Source organism: Gopherus evgoodei, chromosome 21 (assembly GCF_007399415.2).
Source record: "Gopherus evgoodei ecotype Sinaloan lineage chromosome 21, rGopEvg1_v1.p, whole genome shotgun sequence".
NCBI classification, from domain to species: domain Eukaryota; kingdom Metazoa; phylum Chordata; order Testudines; family Testudinidae; genus Gopherus; species Gopherus evgoodei.
The window spans coordinates 5,680,221-5,700,069 of NC_044342.1; the positions used below are offsets into that span (position 1 = coordinate 5,680,221).

Consider the following 19,849-nt stretch of genomic DNA (forward strand, 5'->3'; position numbering starts at 1 on the left):
GGCTAGTGACAGCCCCAAAGTGACTCCCACCAGCCCCCATTGCCTTGCCCTGCAGCTGCCAGTCTCTGAATCCTGGCCTGGAATTCGATTGGAACGAGGCCCTTGGGAGCTGGAGAGACCACGAGTCAGACACTGCAACATTGTAGCCAGAACATCCATGTCTAGATTTTAAGGCCAGTCAAGACAACTAAATAATCCTGTCTAACCCCCATGCATGTGACAGGCCACAAAGTCACCCCTGCACAGAGCCCAACCACTGGGATTAAATCAAAATATTCCAGCCCTTAGGAGAATATCCCGTTGTGTGCCACAGACGGAGCATAGGAGAGGCAGAGGGGTACCAATACTGGAGGCCCCTGCACTGGAGTGGATTTGGTGAGAGGTACCCAGCTGATCTGGGCAAGTGACTTGTGCCCCATGCCACAGAGGATGACAAAAACTCCAACATCCCTGCCAGTGTGAGCTGGGGGAAATTTCTTCCTGACCCCAGCAATGGAGATCAGGGAGACCCTGAGCATGAGAGCAAGGCCACCAGCCAAGCACCGGAGAGAAATGGTGTTCTATCTCACCCGAGAGCACTTTCTTCAGCCCCTACTGTCCCCTCTTGCCACCCCCATGTGGGGTGAAGAATCCATCATTGCCCTGGGTACTTTGTTCCAATGTTTAATCACCCGATTGCAAATGTATCCCTTATTTCTCATTTTAGTTTCTCTGCCATTAATTTCCAGCCACTGGTTCTTGTTCTGCCTTTTGCTGCTGGGTTAAAGAACCCTTCAGTACCCAGAATTTTCTCTTTGGGAGGGGATTTACACACTGTCATCAAGTGACCTCTTGGTCTTCTCTGTGATAAACTGAGCAGACTGAGCTCTTGTCTTGCACTGGAAGGCAACTTTTCAGCACTTTTTTTTCTCTTCTCTGCCCCCCATCCAATTTTTCGTTCTTCATCTTAAAATGTGGCCAAGATGACTGTGTGCAAGAGTCCAGTGTTGGTCTGACCAATGTTATACAGAGATAACACTAGTGCCCTATATCTAGTCACTGTTCTCCTGTCTGTACATCCAAGGACAACGACAGCATCGCACGGGCATTTCATGCTGAGTTGTTTGTTCATTATGACACCTAAACCCTTCTCCGAGTCACAGCAGTCTGGCCTTGCTCGTTAGTAAAGCTCAGTGTGTTTGAATGGCCACAGCTTCCCAAGTGTTCTGTAACATGCACAAGGGATTCCCCTCCTCAGTCACCTTCACCTCCTAGTGGTCTCTTGTCTCTTTCTTCTTCTCCAGGATCTGCATGTGTCATTGTGGGGGGAGTTCTCCTCCTCTCTTTGCCTGGGAGCGATGTGACCCCCCCGGATGGACTGACCAAACCCAGGATTCCTTCAGCCTGAAAGCAGAGGGGAGCCTTCACCCGCTCCCTCTTTAAGGCTCCAGTCCCAGATCCTAAATTCCCTGCCAAAGCACAAAAATCCACCCTGAGCCCAACTCCTCTCTCGGTGGTGATTTCCTTTCTCCCACAAATCTGTCTTGAGGACACAGCCCTGGGAACAGGTGAACACAACCCCTGAGATTTCCCTTCGCAGCCTGCAAGGGGCAGTTCGCCCTATTAAACAGCTCGGGAATGTCGTCTTTTTCTTTTCTCCTTTCAAAAGTAACTTCTTGTATTTCTAGTCTCTTTATATGACCCACTGATTTGCCGCTTCCAATTCTCTGCTGTACACGCCAGCACTGGATCGAGTGAGGTGCCTGGACCCATCCTGTACTGAGTACATGGGGGACTTGCAGGATCAGACCCTAAAATCGCTTTGGAGGGAAATTCTAACCCCACCCAACCCCGACCTGTTCCTGGGAGGTGTCGGTATTGACCCAGGCTGCCGAGCACCAGGGAATGAAGAGACCAATTTTATCAGTAAGTCAGACCCCCCAGCTGCCCGCTGCCTGGATCACCTCCCCCCAGGTGCCGCGAGTCACCCTCCAGAGCCATTGCTGGGCCCCCAGGGACAGCCACACAAGCCATGGGGATGGGCAGCTCCCAGGAATCTCGGCAACGAATCTCCAGGCCGGAGGGTTTCCCCTAGTGCCGGATCCACCCTCAGGGTCCAGCCAGCCAGCAGCTTCCACCCAAGGCTAGTGCGCTAACAGCAGCAGCGTGGCTGGGGGGCTCGGCCGGTAACTGGGCCAGTCGTCTGAGCATGAACCCAACCGACCCCAGGAGATGGACCCGGGTCACCAGCCCAACCCACCACGCAGCTGCTGCCGCTACCCCATTAGTGCGTGAGCTCCCATGGACCACGCTGGGGAGATCCCCCAGCTGCAGGGTAGATATCCCTGAGCGCCTGGCAGGGCACAGCTCCTGGCTGACCTGCCCTGCTGAGTTCTCTACTAGGCTGGGTGGATCCAGGGCCAAGGGTGCTGGGTGACAGGGGGGCATTGGCTGTGGGCTGGGACTGTCACTTCCCCCCCTGCCCATCCAACAGGATCACAGCAAACGAAACCAGCTCAGCCTGCAGGGGAAGAGTTCAGTCCAGGGCCTGGTGCATTCTGGGAGCAGGGACGGTGCAGAGAAAGGGCAGATACAGGGCACCTCTGAACACTCTGCGCAGAACTGCTTGTCCTGACCCACAGCCCCTGTTATCCCAGCCCTGGGCTCCCCTCTCACTGCTCTGCCAGTGCCCCTCACTCCCGATCCACAGACCTCCCCCGCTGTATCTGTGACTTCTGCTACTGAACCACCAATGCGCTGACTCCTCTTGTGAGACATTTCTCTGCACAATACTGCTGCTATTCCAGTTACTGACTCCAGGAAACATTTTCCTTAGCCTGGTTCCGTGTGTCACTGGTTTCTATAGCAAAGGCCAGTCCCTGGCCCTGTGGTCCAGACATCCTCATTCACATCAAGCTTCAAGTTGAGAATCATTTCCCATTCCCGCTCTGTGGGAGGGGAGACTTTTAAACGCGCTCTCTGTGCGACTGCACATGGCTGAGCAAAGAGAACAAACCCAAATCCCCCCTGTGCTTTGGGAGCCAGGTTTGCTGTGGGAATTCTGTAGTTCAGATGACTTCACACCTGGGCATTGTGATTCTTTACCAGTTTCTCTGGCAGTGGGGCAGTTTTGTGCTCACAGCTGTGATGGCCGAGTGGTTAAGGTGTTACAGTTGAAATCCAATAGGGTTCTCCTGTGCAGGTTCAAATCCTGCTCACAGTGAGGCCTGTGTTTTAGCTACTCTCTAACCCGGGCAATACCCCTCAACAACCCCCTGAGACACTCTCAATTCTCTCCCCACCCCAAGTAAATCCTGTTCTGCTCCTTTCATAGAGATTCCTGGGACACCACTTCTCAGCACCTGAAGCCTCTGGCACTCACCTAGTGCCCCATAGATCAGCCATAGCCCTGGTTCTGCTTCTCTCTCTAGCGTGTGAAAGGAGCCAAGTCAGCGAATCCATGGGGGCTGCAGAAGCAACAGAGAGGAAAAAAAAAGGGTGCCCAGCAGCCAACTCTGCCCTGGCACCTCCCACCTGCTAGCAGGCCTGGCTGATAAGCTCCTCCTCTTCTCCTTCAGCGCCTCCTGCTGGCCATTGATGGGGTGTGCTGGAGGAGTGAGGAGAGAAAGAAGTGGGGCAGGGTGGGATGGGAAGAGATTTGATGGTTTGGGGGCAGGGCCTGAGGTGGAGCAGGCATTGAGCACTGCCTGGGAACTCTCAAAGTCAGCACCTCTGAGCGCAGAAGCCTTCCCTGAGTCTGAGCTGCCAGGATCCCTGCCGCAGAGCAGGTGCCACAAGTCTCAGCCTCTCTGTCCCACACATGGCTCTGGGCACCACCAGGAATCATTTGGCTCCTGGCACACAAGGCAACTTAAAAGCTGAGTCCCTGGACAGCAGCTCAAACCCCAGCCCCTCCCATTAAGAGCCTGATGCTCTACTGACTGAGCTAGCCAGGCTTGCTAAGAGCCTCCTCTTCTTGTCCATGGCCACTGCCAATTCCTCCTTCTTTTCCTCTCTCCTGCACCTGAGGGTCACTAAATCTCCTCACCTAGACAGCCAGCCCGTCCACTGCACCCCAATCCCCCACTCCTGAGCCTCCCTGCCAAAGTCCTGCACCTGGCTCCATAGAATTAATTCTCACGTGTCGCTGGGAACTCTGCTTCTTGTGCCCAGAGAGTCTCAGCCCCCCATCAGTAGAAGACCTGAGAAACACAGTGTCTGCCTTTTCTAAAGAAGTGCTTGGAGGGGCTTTTCTCATGTGGCCTAATGGATAAGATGTCTGACTTCAGAGCAGGCATTCAGAGTTCAAGTTGCTTCATGGTTGTGTTGCTGCAGTTTTACCTTCGTGCTGAAAGTCCTGCTCCCTTCAGGGCTGGAACCTCTTCTTGGTGGCTCAGGCCAATGCTCTGGCTTCAGCTAGAGCCTGGGAAGGAGTTGGGGGTTGGGTGTCACAAAGGCTGGGGCATGAGCCGCAGGTGCTTCCAGTCTAGCCTTTGCCCTTCCTGACTTGCCAAAGAAAATGGGCGGCTGCCCGGGCCAGCGTGTAGAGCAGTTTCCCTCTTCCAAGTGTGCACCTGCCCCTGTGCTTGAGGGGGTTGGTAAATAGCACCTTGGGAGCCTGAGTGTTTCTCTGCTTCTTGCCAGCTGGGGAAAAGCCTCTTGGGGTAAAATCACCTGCCCCACTGCAAAAGTGAGCACTGTGAGTGGGAACAGACTGAGGCCACACCAGGGGACTGGCCCTGCTTTCCTACCTTCTTTTGATGTTGGCCACAGAGCATCACCAGCTGCCCTGCATGCTGGTCTGTGGGTCGCTTTCAGTGGGTGTTTGGTATGGCAGGGAGCAGCCTGGCCGGGGGTCTTTGTGGCTGTCTGCTGGCCATGCAAGGGCATGGTCCTCCCCTCCTCTTGACCCGCCTTCAGTTGCTCTGTGGCTTATAAACCTTCCCTTGGAGCTGTCAGCACCAGCCGCCTCTGCTCTAGGTGTCCGGAGGAGGGAAGGTGTGAGGGACTCCAGGCTGGGCTCCACCCTCCCTCCTGCCAAGCCCTGACTATTAATCCTGGCCCTGGCACTCCTTTCTTCAAGCGCCGTGTGGGCCAGAGGAAAGGTGTGGCAGCAAGCACAAGGGCCAAACTTGTGGGCATCGCGTGAAGCAGCAAGAATCCCAACCAGGTCAAACCACAGGACTACAGGCAGCCATAGCCACTTCTACACCCCAATCCATTGCAGCCATCTCAACCAACGACCTAGTTCCAGTGGGTGTGAGTCACTCAGCAGGAGGGAAAAGACTCACTCTTAAACAACTAGAGACAGGGAAATTGAGCACTTTGAGCTCCAGGGCTTTACCACAAACCAATACCAGGTCCCACTGACATTTGAACTCAGATTGCAGGATTCAGAGTCCTGAGTGCTGCCCATTACACCATGGGGCCAGCTTGTGCTGCCTTCTCTGGCCATCGGTGACCCTCATGGGGCTGGCTCGTGTAAGGGACTGTTGGCCCTTTACTAAAACTTAGTGGGGTTTTTGGTTGGCTAGTTCCCAGTCCCAATAAAAGGGGGAAGGGTCAATGGGAAATCAGGACTCTGAGACTGACATGCCCCTGGGGCAATGGTCACCAACTGGTAGGGAACACGTGAGAATTTGTTAATGGAGAAAAATTCCTGGTGAAAATTGGCAAAGCTGTGAAGATTTTGAAAAAATCCAGTGAATTTACACATGAAGATACAAACAGAGAGACAAATACACAGAAAGAAAGAGAAAATCACAGACTGCACAGGCCCACACAGACATAACAAAAACCAAACCCACACAAATTCACACAGCACACAGAGCCATATACACAAAAGGGAAAGCCACAAAAAATATAGAAAGAACAAATCCACACCAAAGAATCCAGCAAAAGCCCACAACAAGAAAGCACAAAACCCACATACCAAAAGAATACTAAGCAAAAAACCAATCTGTATGCAAAAATCATACACACATGCACCCAAAACTATGGCAGTCATCCACCAAAATCACACAGGACCCACATGCACATCAACACGACAGATGAAAACCACATCAACATATAGAAAGTCAGGCAGGGTTTGAGTCTCACAGAGAAGAGGGTGAGCACACATGTGGTTTGGGGAGCAAAGACTGAGGGGGGTGTCAGGGGCAGTGCTCTGGGCTCTGCCTGACCCTGGTGGCTGGCAGAGAGCAGAGCCTGGTAGATCTATGGAATCTGCCCTGCTCTCTGTAAAGCAAGGGGACCTCAGTGTCTTCTGAGCTGCAATTGTATTTTCTGTAAGGCAAACTGATTGGCAGAACCCATTTGCTTAAAGAAAGCTAGTGCTTTAGGTGAGGTTTGAATTCACAACTTCAGCATCACTCCACTCAGCACGGCTACTATAAGTCCCGTACACTAACCCATTACCCTTCTGGTTCCCAGCTGAGGGTCTTGCCTCCTTGATTCATGGATGGATTAGGGGTTGAGGGGGTTGCACTAACTAAAACAAATCAATATTAATGGCTGCTGAATGGCAGCAGCAGAGGTGGGGAGCCTCCTTCTGTGTGATAGAGCTGGTTCCCACCTTCCGTTGCTGAGGGGAAGGTTGGTGCTTTGAGCCCACCCGGGGCAGGAATGACCCATGGGTGAGATTAACTGGACTCAAGAGAAGGGAAGGGAGGGGAAGTCTTTTCTATTCCTGCCTAGCTCCATTGGTCTCCTGTGGCCCTTTCGGCTCTCTGCTCCTCTGTTGGGGAGATGCAGAGACAAGCCCCCATCTGGGTGAGTCACCGAGAGGCTGTGTCCCATGGAGTGTGTGTGGGAGAGGGGGAGGGTTGGATTGGGCTCAAGGGGAGAAGGTTGTGTGTGACAGTGTGTGGGGGAGGGGGAGGGTGTGGTCCTTAGGATATAAATGATGGAAAACACAGGAGTAGTGACAGCGAAGCCCCGTATCTCAGTGTTATGACCCTGTGTGGTGCTGCCGTTCACTTTCCCCTCCTATGGTCTCATCTTTCATTGAATCCAGCATTTTTTCACCTGTCATCACCACAGAGGTGTCGCACATGCCTCAGATACAGAGACACCGAGGACTGGAACTGATTTCAGCTGCTGGACAGCTCTGCTAGGTCTTTATACATTTGCACAGGAAAATGCTGAGTGTTTAAATTCATTTCAACCATCCCTATTCAGCGAACTCCTGAACATACTGGAGATGGGTCTGGAAATCGATTTTCATTCAAAAATTTTTTTCAAGGGAATCACTTGGATTGTAACTAGGAACCTATTATCCTGCAGGGAAACATTCACCCACTGATCTATCCTCGCAACAAAGAGTGTCATGTATAGCTCAGAGCAGGAACAGTTTTTAAGCTAGGGGTTACTAAACTTTCTCTCTATACAAACACCACAGCTTACAAACTCCCCACCCCCGCTCTGTGTCACCAGAGCACAACAACAACTCTCCTTGGAGCACACACAGCTCCCCAGCTCCCTGCCCGTCAGTCTCTCCAGGATTGCTCCAATCCCTTAAAGCAGGGTCTCAACCTCAATTTACCTTAGGGCCAGTGCCAGTCCTCCAATCCTCACAGTGGGCCAATAATGTCACTCATACCACTCAGAACCTGCCCCCCAAAACTCTGCCCCCCATCTGCCTAAGGCTCTGGGAGAGAGATGGGGGGAGGAGGTCTAGGGTTCAGGCCCTGGGTTGGGGCTGGGGATTGGGGTGCAGGAGGGGTGCAGGCTCTGGGGGGAGTTTGGGTGCAGAAGGGGTGAGAGGCTGGTCTCTGGGAGGGAGTTTGGGTGGGGGAGGGGTTCTAGGGTGCAGGCTCTGGGATGGAGTTTGGGTGCTGGGTGCAGGCTCTGGGCTGGGACAGGGGTAGGGGGAATAGGAGGAGGGATGGGGGTGCAGGCTCTGGGAGGGAGATTGGAGCGGGTGGGAGGGGGTGTGTGGAGGGAGAGGGTGCAGGCTCTGGGAGGGAGTCAGGGGTGCGGCGCTTACCTGGGGCTCCAAGGCGGGGCAGGCTGGGGGGCCTCCGCATGCTGCTGCCCCCAGGCATCACCCCTACAGTGTCCCATTGGCTGCAGGGGCTTGGAGTGGGGGCAGCGCGTAGAGGCACAGCTCTGCCCCACCCTGCCATGGGGAGGGGCCAGCAGCCACTGGAGCGAGCAGGAAGATACTGCACTGCCAGGGCCCCTGGAGGGGAGCGCCTGGGGGCAGCAGGTGGGGCCAAGGGAGTGAACTGGTCCCAAAACTGCTGAAGCCCCATGGGCAAGACCTGGGAAGCAGGACTGTCAGCCAGACAAACACCTTTAAGAGGAGGCGTCCCTCTCCCTGTCAAGAACTGATCTTCCTCCTTCAGATCAGTGACAGCCTGAATTGTTCCTTATCCCGGCAGAGCCAGAGGATTGAAAGCAGCAACATCAAACCCCTGTGTAGCTCGCAGGGATGGACATAAACACTCCCTGGTATCTGAAGAGATGTTCAGCTTTGCCCTTGGTCAACTACAAGGCGAAAGGGAAAGGAGGTGGCGCCAGATATAAAATGTGAAACATGACACATCATAGTTACGCCCATGGTGGCTGCAAAATATTTTTATGTACTTCTTCTTATCATCAGTGTATTGTTTTCTCTGTGTTCTAGGCCTTGACAAGAAATTTGTACCTTGATAAAATAATCAACTGCTCTTGGTGAAGGCAATGGACTTAACACCCACTGGGGTGTCCCTACACAGGTACAAGTACTAACAACATGGCTGCATTTTAGCCATAGTTTTTAATCAGGGCAATAAATTGAAACAAACCCCTGTTAAATCATTTCCCAGCCTGAGTCCTTCACCCACATTCCTTAGGGCATTGGGCCACCATGTGGACATTTCATTTGCTACCTCAATTTCACACAGAGACAGAATTTCCTTTGCACAGATCCATGAACAGCAAAACCTCCCTGTGTCTCTGGTCTGAGCCAGGGCATTTGATTCCAGTGAACCCTTCTCTCCTGCAGTGGCGATGGGCAGACAGAGGGGATGTGGCACCTGCATCCCTGCCAGGGAGATATTGGCTCGGCTCTTTCTTTCTGCTGCTGTTGTTCGTCCATGAAACATCGAGGGTGAAATGCAAGGCTGAGTTCATGCACCAGCCCCCGGAAATATTTCAGTGCCCCAGAGAAAACCTGCCCCCTGCTATTGGAACGATGTGCTGGAGATTTGACTAGGAAAGAGACTGTCTGAATTGTCAGAGTGGGGAATGAACAACAATCTACAGCAATGTCGTTCACACAAACACACTCTCATCCTGCTCCAGCCGGAAGGGAAATGGGCAGGAATTCTCGCTGTTCAGCCAAGGACACACTTACACTGATGCGCAGCCATGAGTGTGCTGGGGAAGCTGGTCTGAGCAAACAATTGGAATGACAATTCAGTGAGAACAGAATCATCATGTAGTGAAACAAGTGCATGTTAAGTAGTTGTGGCTGAGTGGTTAAGGTGCTGAGGTAGAAATCTGTTGTGGTTTCCCAGCACAGGGTTCAAATCCTGACAATGTTGTTGTTGTTTTTGCACTCTTAGTACCTGGGCATCCACAGTGTGAACTGGCGCCGGATCTAGTTTCACTCTATCTACACTTAAAACACTGCTGTGGCACTGCTATAGCTCTCTGGAGCAGACAGTGACTGGAGGGGTTTTCCCATCCCTGTAATAGCTACATTGACAGAACAGTTCTTTCTTTTCTTTAGCACTATCTAACCAGGGCTTAGGTCACCTTAACTCTGTGGGTTGCGGGGGAGATCACACCCTGAGAGACGTCGCTCTGCCAGTTAAGTGCCCAGCGTACACCAGCCCTTAGATTCCTCTTGGTATTTCAATGCAGGAACTGACCTGTGAGAGGAAAACATCAGCTCACAAACACAGAGACTGAATTCCCTGCATTTAATCTCTCTGCACTTTCCAGAAAGTCACAAAATTCAATTCATTCTTGCTAGGACAGAGAAAAAATAAGTGACACTAAGTTTTTGGCTTGGTTACATAAAATTAAGTGTTTAATTAATATAATAAAAAATCTGTACTGATTCCTCTAACTAACACCACAGCATAAAATAGGAACAGAGACAAATCGTGTCAGTGGCGGCTAATTTCGCAAATGATCTTCCCATTATTAATTGCCACGCTGCCCCCATTGGAGGTCTGGGCATCTCCAGTGTCATAGCTCTGCATTCACCTTCCCCTTAGAATTGTTCTCAGACATTCACCTTCCTCTGCAGCATGGGGCACGGGGTCACTTGCTGGAGGATGAATCTATGAATCTATTCCCAAATTTGGAAAATTATGCAGTTCAGAATGTGAATAGTGACCCCGTCTCCTTCCTGCACCTGCTCTACATTGCTCCCCAGCAGCTTCTCCCCCTGCAGAGTAACCCCAGCACGGCAGTGCAGCCGCCCAGGGTTCAACAACGGCCCCTGGCAAGGACAGTGGGTGCAGCTAACAGCCCAGTGTGCCTGGCAGTGAGGCAGTTTAAAAAGCAACACTCCCCCAGAAGTACAGAGACTGAATTCCCCAACTTTAACATCATGACCCCCTGTAGAAAGCCATACGTGCCAGTTATAGTTTCACAGGGAGATGCAAAAATCAAGTGACACCCATTTTTAAGTTGAGTAAATAAAGTTGAGGAGATAGTTATTAACCTCACAAAAAAAGTTCATTTCCCAAACAATGCTCAAAATGTTACCAATTCCCACCCTTCCTCCATAGCAGCTCTGTGCAGTGTAACTGTTCTGCAGGCAGCTTCCCATTAAATGCTGTTGTGGGATATTCCCCGGCCTGGAAATGTATGAACGACAGAATTTGAAGCGCAAACCTGGCTCCCTGCACCAGGCAGGATTTGAGTGTTTTGTCCCTGTCACTTAGGGTTTGTCAATAGTACAGATGCCATGGGCAGGACTCCAGGCTCTGCTGGAGGGATCCTGGCACAGGGGCTGGTGGGGGAGAAAGGATTGTAGATTCTGACCTGCCCTCTGGAGAGGAGCTAATAAGTGAAGGGGCATTTTTAACTTCTCCCCTGCCTCAGTGTCCCCTGGGCTGGAATTGTACATTCCACAGGGCCAAATGAGGGGATGACGCCATTTGGTTAATGAAAACCAGTGCTCCAGCTGAGGTTTGAACTCACAACCACAGCATAGCCCCTCTCAAGACTGCCCTATAAGTACTGTGCACTAACCAACTGCACCACTGGAGAACCTGTTAATTGTGATTCTCCCTAGGTTGATAAATGTAAGGAGTGACCCCAAAACATTCTCAGTGAGGTTGAGAGCAGGTAGCGACAAGCGTTGTACTTGGTGGGGTGGATTCTTCTTAAGGCTTCCAGGCACCATTTGACCCTTTTGTTCGTCTCTGTGTAATAACAGAGCTGATTAAGACTCACTGTAGAGTCTTGCTGCAGACCAACAGATCTGAAATCACTGATCACCAGGTCTAAGCATTAGTCCTGCTTTGGGACAGTGTCTCTCATCCAACAAACTACCCAGTCTGCGCTAGCAGTGAGGCTCCCTCACTAACAGCTGAAATCAGGGAGAGCTGTGTGAAGTGCAGGGCCCCAGGGGTGCCTGAACAGGGGGGAACAACACCCCAGAACTTTTAAAAATGGGAGAGCTCGGCCTTGCCACTTTGTAATGACCATAAGGGCGAGTGAGGGAGGAGGGGGCGGAGAGCAGTGAGCAGGAGGTGGGGTCTTGGGGGGAAGAGGCCGCACAGGAGCAGGGCCTTCGGGAGAAGGGGTGGTGCAGGGGCGTGGCCTCGAGTGGAAGGGGTGGAGCTACTGTTCAGGCTCTGGTGGCCACTACTTTTAGGGAGCCTGTTCCACTCCTGGTGGGACCACAAGACGTCCCAGAGCAGAGAGGGGCCAGCAGAGCGGTGACAGGGTGGAACGGCAAGTGGCCGGCAATATGGCCAGACAGTGGAGGGAGAAAGGGGCTTTCCCCCCGGGAGGTAAGAGGTGAACTCTGGGTTTTCATTGACCCAGAGCAGCAGCTGTGGGTGAGGTGCAGTGGAGGGAGGGGCACATCCACAGAGCTTTTGGTGTCTGGATTTAAGAGCCGGAGGCAAAAGGCCACTGCCCAGAGGGCTGTGGGTGGGTGTTTTGCTCAAAGTGTTGTGTTATGAATCCTCATTGTGGTGTTTTCCCAAGTTAATACAAGGTGAGTTTCCTCCTTTTTCTTAAAGTTTCTTTTCTACACTCAGTGTGTGTGAGTGGGGAAAGTATCACCTCTTAGAGGGACCCAGTGGCCAGGGCTAGTTTCCCCAGGTTACTGGGTGGGGGCTTAAGCAGATTGTGTGTTGTATTGTTGAAGAGGAGCCCCAAGCACCCAGACAGGGAATTGTAACTTCAGCCTTCAGAGTAAGAGCCAGAGGTGCTGCCAGCTGAGCTAGCCAGGCCGCCTAAATGTATTAACCCCTTTCACCGCAAGAGCAAACACCGGGTACTTTTGCGCTTCTCAGCAGCTGGAAAAGAGCCTCTTGGGGGAAATCCTCCCCTCCTCTTGCCCCTCCCTCAATTGCTCTGTGGCTTTTAAGCCTTCCCTTGGAGCTGTCAGCACCAGCTGCCTCTGCTTCAGATGCCCAGAGGAGGAGAGGTGTACTGGGGTCCAGCCTGGGACTCTTCCTCCCTCCTGCCTATCCATGACTATTAAACCTGGGCAAGAGGAAGAGGGTGGCAACTGGGCTGTCGACGTGCTCTCTTTCACATAAATCAGTGTGACTCCTGGCCTATCCCTGCAGAAAGGTGTACTGCATCTGTGTCTGGTGCAAGCTCAGATCAGAGGAATTGGAGGCTACCTCCTGCCCTCCACTGGTTCCACTATGGAGAGACATGTCCTCTAAACCGACCTCACTAGAAACCTGCACCAGGGAGTGGTCATCATAGAAGAGTTTCCTCTGACAGTTGGGAAAATGGGACCAGCGGTCCTCAGGCCGTCTGAAACAATTAAAATCCACTCCCTACACCAAACACTGTGTAGTCCAGAGGAAGGGAGCCAGTTCCTTTCACACCTTAACTGGGGACCATAAACACTAATATAGCATCACAAGTTCCATGGAGCACTGCAAATGTGAAGAACAAGACTCCAACCTCATCATTCTTCCCTGGCCAGGAGGGCCAGAAAGACAGGCCCTTCCTCCAATCACCCTCTGCCCATCAAGCCACCCTAAAGCTGTTAATGTGCATTTCCTGAATGCACACCATGTCCAAGTCCAGCTTCTCCAAGTCACTGAACATCCTACAATCTCCTCCTGGGCCCTCCAATCCCTGCCACGTTCCACGTGGACACTTTTACAGATGCCCCTTCTCCAGTACTGCCCTCGCTCAGCTGTGGAGAGGAGCTTTTGTCCCCAATCCCTGCCCCCTCTGGCACCATCTCCTAGGGCCACCCTGCCTCACTCTCTTCCCACCATATTGGGTCAACCAATAAGTCACATGGGAAATACAGCTCCCATCTCTGATTTTAAAAGGTCAGGTGGGCCAACTGGGGCAGAAGTCCATGCTCCATTGTCTTGTTGGGGATCTCAAAATCAGGGACTCAACCTCAGGTAAAGGTGCTGCTGTGCTCCCAGAAAACAAGCCACCTCCACACAAAGAAAGATAAAAGGGCTGTTAAAGCTAAGGATTGAACCAGGGACCTTTAGATTTTCATGCTAATGCTTGCCTAACTGAGCTACTTTGGTACCTGCATAATGCTATTTTGGCCTGCTGCTTCTCTGTCTGGGATGTTTTTATCGGCCATGGCCATGGCACACAAAAAGGATGTCATTGTGAGTGGCCCACAAAGACAAGGGTCGCTTTTGTCTGCCATGCTCAGCTTGACTTGCTTCCTCACACCATTCCTGCCTTAGTTCCCGGGTTGACCTGGTGGCAGAAGGGGACTGGGGGCCAGTGATGCGGGGAGGAAGTTGAGCTGGACCATGAGCTAGACTAGACCTTGACAGTAAGAGTCTGGCCACCACTTGCTGCCCCACCTTGTTGTCCTGGCTTCCCCCACTGGACGTCATTTAGGAAGGGAAGTGGGGCTTCTACCTCCCCTCCCCGATTTTCACATCACAGAGGAGCACAAACAGGAAAACAAATGGCTGCTCCATACTTCTCCCATGAGAGGAACCAGACGACCTTAGCTGTGGTGAGTAAGAAGTGTCTGTTGGCTGACAGGGTCTGTCCTCGAGGAGCTGGAACAGCAGCTGACACCTCCCCCTTGGCTCCACACTGTGGTAAATGCTCATTGCCTGGCTGTGTGGGTGAATGCTGCTCTGGGCTCTGGAGAAAGTCTGTATTGGTCTGTCAACCCCCCGTCTTCACTGAGCCAGTCTGGTAAGGTCCCAAGTGCCCCCTCCGGCCTGGCAGCTGAGAGTCTGTGCAGACATCAACCCCCCTGCCAGCCCCACAGGCAGCAGCAGCACCAGCCCCCCCAGCACCACAGGGGCACTCAATGCACTTCCTGTGGGGAAATGGCTCCTTGGCATCCAGCTGCTAGAGTGAGAGCCAGGAGAGAGCAGTGTCTGGCTCACCTTGGGGGAGAGAAGAGACCTGATGAGAGCTGATCTTCAGTCTCCCTCGCAATGCTGGTCAGTTTTATTGCCACTGTAATAGTCAGTGCCTCCCTTCAGGGCTGGCCCTAGAGGGTGCAGGACCTGGGACAAATCCCCCCCTTTCTGCCCTTCCCCACTCCATCCCTTCCCCCAAGTCCCACCCCTTCCTGCCCTGCATCTTCCTGCTCCATTCCTCTCCCTCCTCCCCACTGAACAGCTGATCACTGGCAGGGGGAGGTGCTGAGGGGGAAGAGCAGGAGCTTGTCCACAAGGCCTGAAGCAGGGGCAGAGCTGGCTGCCAGTGGGTGCTGAGAACCCTTTTTTTCCCCCCTGTTGGTTCTGCAGCCTCATAGCACCCCTGCATTCACTGACTCGGCTCCTTTCATGCTCTAAAGAGAGGAGCAGAACCAGGGCTGTGGCTGATCTATGGGGCACCAGGTGAGTGGCAGAGACTTCAGCTGCTGAGAGTTTGCCTGACACCTCAGGGACACAGTGTGAGGTGGTGCCCCAGGGATCTCTATGAAAGGAGCAGATCAGGATTTACTTGGGGCGGGGAGAGAATTGAGAGCATCTGTTTGTATAAAGGCATTGCCTGAGTGAGAGGTTGTGAGCAGGATTCAAACCTACAGAGGGGAATATTATTGGACTTATCAATTCTAACATCTTAACCACTCAGCTATGAGTATAATAAGGCTTCAATACCACAGAATAAATAATCACGATGAACTGGTCAATCATCGCAATGCCCAGGCTTGAAGATTTCCCGCAGCAAACCTGGCTCCCAAAGCTCTGGGAGGGCTTTGGGGTTTGTTCTCTTTGCTTAGCCATGTGCAGTCTCCCCTCTCACAGAGCAGGAATGAGAAATGATTCTCAACTTGAAGCCTGATGTGAATGCGAATGTCTGGACCAAGGGGCCAGGGACTGGCCTTTGCTAGAGAAACCACTGTCAAGTTTTAGCAAATTAGGACAAGTCAGCAAATAAAAACAACCTTAGGTATCAGTAACTGCTACAGGTTGCAAATTCCTACATGTAGCAGTTTCTGGCACTACACCTGTGCAGCTCTGCTCCCTGACTCTTCGTGGGATCCTGCTCTCTCCTTAGCTCCACCCCACTCTGGCCCAGACAGTTGCAGCTCACACAGAAGATGGGACTCCCTCATTTGATTGTGTGAAAGTAGAATGAATTATATTGTGAAAATAGAAAGGATTAAAGAAATGCTGTCTGTACCTTTAAGCAAAACTGTTGGAATGCTGCAATCCAGGTGTCAGGGATACAGACATTAACATAGAACAATTGCACCGATTAAGGCCAATTGGTGAAGTATTAGCCTTAGATCGATAAGAGTTAGTAAGGAAGTAGGATATGCATGCTGTGCCCCAGGTGAATTTTACTGTTTTGCTTTCCTTGTCCCTTTGTCTAATTCCTGCTCTTTTATCTGTTTAAATAAGACTATTTGGGTCTTGCATGGCCACACACATTACCTGGGTGCTATTGGCGGAGCGCTGCGCTAATAAAACAGAGTGGTCTGACAAATTGTGAGTCCTGATACTAACTTTGACAATTTGGAGGTTCCACCGAGATGGCAACCGTCTTCACTGGGGCTGTGTGATTCCTGACTGTTTTTATAGGATGACCGTGGCAGCCGGCACCTGGGTATTTGGCCCGAGCGGTCCTCCACTAGGGCGGAAAGGCGCACGACCACAGTGAAGTCTATGCCATCGAACCTGTTGGTTCCCACTCTGTTCTGGTAGGGATCCTGGGATCTGATATCAGGAATCTGGTCAGGTAATTATTTCTGTGTTTTGTCCAGACTGAGGACTGTCCTGTCTCTGTGTCTATCCGTCCTCTTGTGAAGTGTTTGAGTCTGGGTGCCGTCTCTGTCTGGGGATCGGCCGACCATGGGGTTCCTGTCCCCGTGGTCTGAGTGAGTGGAATCTGCACCATCGCAGCCGCACCGCACTTTGGGTAAAACCCCTGGTGTGAAAGCAAAGGCAATTGAGGCAATAGCCTGTGGGCTCCTTTTGTGTGTTGCAGCGGGCATCACTCTGATGAAAATGAATTTCCTTCTTGTGTGATTGGTGTGTGAAGTCTTCCTGTATTGGTAACCAGACGTCTAAGTTGGGACAGTTCCCTAAATGAACGCCGGCTCATTTTATGTATTTAGGATGGGTCCGGACTCCTGTAAAAAGGGTCCAGACTCCCGTAAATTTCTGGAAAAATGGTCTAGGCTAACTCAGGGGGATCCCAAAACTCAGTGGCGACTGTTAAAATCTTGGAACAAAGACTGAGTGCACGTCTTAAAAGACAAACTCGGCCAACCTAAAACTAAATTGGCTAAAGGAGAGGTTAATTGTTTCATGCAGTGGTGGCAAGAGGCAAATCGTAGGTGGACAAAATCAAAACTTGCCTCTCTCAATTATTCAAATAATAAGTTAAAAGCTTTATTAAAGGCCTCCTCTCCCACCATCAGATGGAGCGCTCCCCTTTACCTCGTTCTCCAAACCCCGGATCGATCCAACCCCCTTCATACTCCCATCTCATTGTAAAAAGGACAAAAAGCCCCTTGTTCTGTTCCCCTTTGTTGTCTGCCTCAAAAACTGATTCTTTAGTGTTCCACTACCAATTCAGCAAGGAGGGTGGGTTCCTCAACTAGCCCCCACCCTTCCTGGGCCCTTTCCTTGAACATTTCTTTCAAAATTGTGAAATGACCACAATATCACTCACAAATAGTTCGTTGGGAAAAAAAAAAGCAGGATCGGGCCCAGACAAGCAGGCAAGCAACAGATAAAGAAACAGGTTGAAAGCCCTAAGGGAATAGTGTCAGGAGTAAGAAAAGCAGTAAGTGCAGGCATGAACCCCTGGAACAATACTTAAAATGGTGAAATCTGAGGTGATAAAGGTGTCATTTTGGGACATAAACAAGTGATTTAAGAAAGGAGTGAAAAGTTAACTCTACAGAAGCTGAAGAGAATTAAGCAGTTAAACTTTGTGGAAAATGTTAAAAAGGACCATGTTAAAGGGAAAGAATTCTTGGTTTCTTTGCAGCCATTCTGAAGGGAAAATGGGTTCTTTTTCCAGAAAAATGCCTGTAAATAATCCATATATATATATGTATACAGTGTGTGTGTGTGTGTATATATATATAGTGTGTGTGTGTGTGTGTGTATATATATATATATATATAGTGTGTGTACTATATACACATACACATACATACACATACACATACATACACATTTTCTTTTCCTTAACATTTCTTTACACTGATTGGTTTTTAAATAGCTGTATATATATACACTCTCTCTCTATATATATATACACACAGTGTGTATATATATATATATAACCCTTGTATATATGTGTATATATATATATATACACAGTGTGTATATATATATAGAGAGAGTGTATATATATACAGCTATTTAAAAACCAATCAGTGTAAAGAAATGTTAAGGAAAAGAAAATGTGTATGTATCTATTTGTCTGTGAAAATATGTAAAGTTCTAAGAATCTAAACCAGCACATCTGGTTTGTAAAACTCCTGTTTTCTAGGTGTGAGATAAATTGATTTTGTTTTTGTTTTTAATGCCACTACAAATTAATTTGACTCTTTAATTCAAGGTTGCAAAACTGACAGAGCTTTTTGCAAGACACAGGTAATTAGTGTTGTTTGGCTTTGGGATTTAGCATTTAACCTTTAAGGGGTATCTTGATTCTTTACAAAATTAAAATGTTTTTAAATAAAGACCAAGTCATGGCTGCAATAGGGCAGTCAAAATCAAGGAGAATAGGTAGAGATTCTGGAGTTTTATTGTTTGGCTGTTTTTTTTTTTGTAACAATAGCAGTTAAGAGCTGTAATGAAAGAATAAGAAATTAACAGTGACCCTTTGAAGCAACAGCAGAGATGAGGTGCACAAAACAAAAAGAAGCAATGTTAAAAACACTGAGCCTTAAAATGGCTCTGTGTAATCAGACTGTCACTTTGATAAGGGTACACGAAAACTCTGTAAGAACAAAAGAAACAGTTACACCTTATGTAAAAATTGATATGGTTAATGTTTTAAAAAAGTTATAGTATAGAAGGAATGTGCATTTTCCCTAGGACATGTGCACTGTATATTGTAGAAAGGGGTAAAAGAAATGCAAATAAAATGTGCTGCTGAATTAAAATCCTGTTAGGGCTCCAAAAAGAGCCGCAAAAGGCTGTGTTTTCATTTTCAGATCCCTGTGTGTTAAGACAGAATCTCTGAGCTCTGCAGATGGCTTTGAATCCAAAAGCCAAGCCTCTGTTGATGCAAATTACCTAACTGATAAAGAAATATGAGAACTACCAGCACAAAAGAAGCTGCAAATAAAGAACATACCTGGTCAGCAAACAAATTGCCTACATAAAAGGCCTGGTATAAGAAGATACCTTTAATAAATTTGATGCTAATGTTACTGTTAATATTAAACATTAAAATAACTTTAATGTTAGTAAGTACCCCTGTAACAACTTGTAGTGTGTATGATTTTTGGAAAAATCCTTTAAAGTAATATGGTAATGATGCTTCTCAGCTATTAGCTGTGAATAAACTTAAAGCTTAACACAGCAGGAAAAACATTACAAACTTGGTCTGCTATATAAAAGGAAAAACTTGAGGTACACAACCTCATGACTTTAATAACTAAACAGTGGAATAATTTCCGCATAACCCTTAAAAAGTAGAACCTATTAAAACCTGGCCTGCCTATAGAACAAAAAACACAAGAAAATATGGGTGTAATTCCTCTGTTTTGCCTGCAATCAGCAAGGGTATTTGTAAAAGAAAGGAATCTAAAATGCCATCCCAAAAGGGGTAGAAAAATGTTATTTTTTGTCTTTCAGATAATCCAAAGTACTGTATAATGGGCTATGTGTATGTGTTAATTCTTGGGGGAAAGTGTTTAAAAAGTGTTAGCAACCCACCAGAAGACAAATGTAAATGTAATGTAAGTACTGTGTTTACCAATAATCACATTTACTATTTACCACAATAACAACAAAAGAGTCTCAGCTTACTGTAAGCACTGATTTAGCTCAGTTCTCTATCAATCTTGGCATTGAATGGCAAACAGTTACCAATCATCTGTTAAAAGGTAAAAAGGTAACATAGTTCCTAGAAAAAAAATGTGGAAAATTGGACCATTCATATTATACACACAAATGGGGACATGTTAAGAATTGCCACTGCAGAAAAACATAACAGCCTACCATTGGTATAACATATTTTCTGGATGGTCTCCCACAACTACTGGCATACTAATGTTACTACCCCTAATTGTGTTTTTGGTTTT

General features: G+C 49.4%; 1 long non-coding RNA gene across 1 annotated transcript in view; it reads right to left on the reverse strand.

Moving 5' to 3' along the window:
* The window catches only part of LOC115638197, a 208,019-nt gene that overhangs the window by 11,333 nt on the left and 176,837 nt on the right, over positions 1–19,849 (reverse strand). The gene's annotated exons all lie outside the window — the stretch shown is intronic.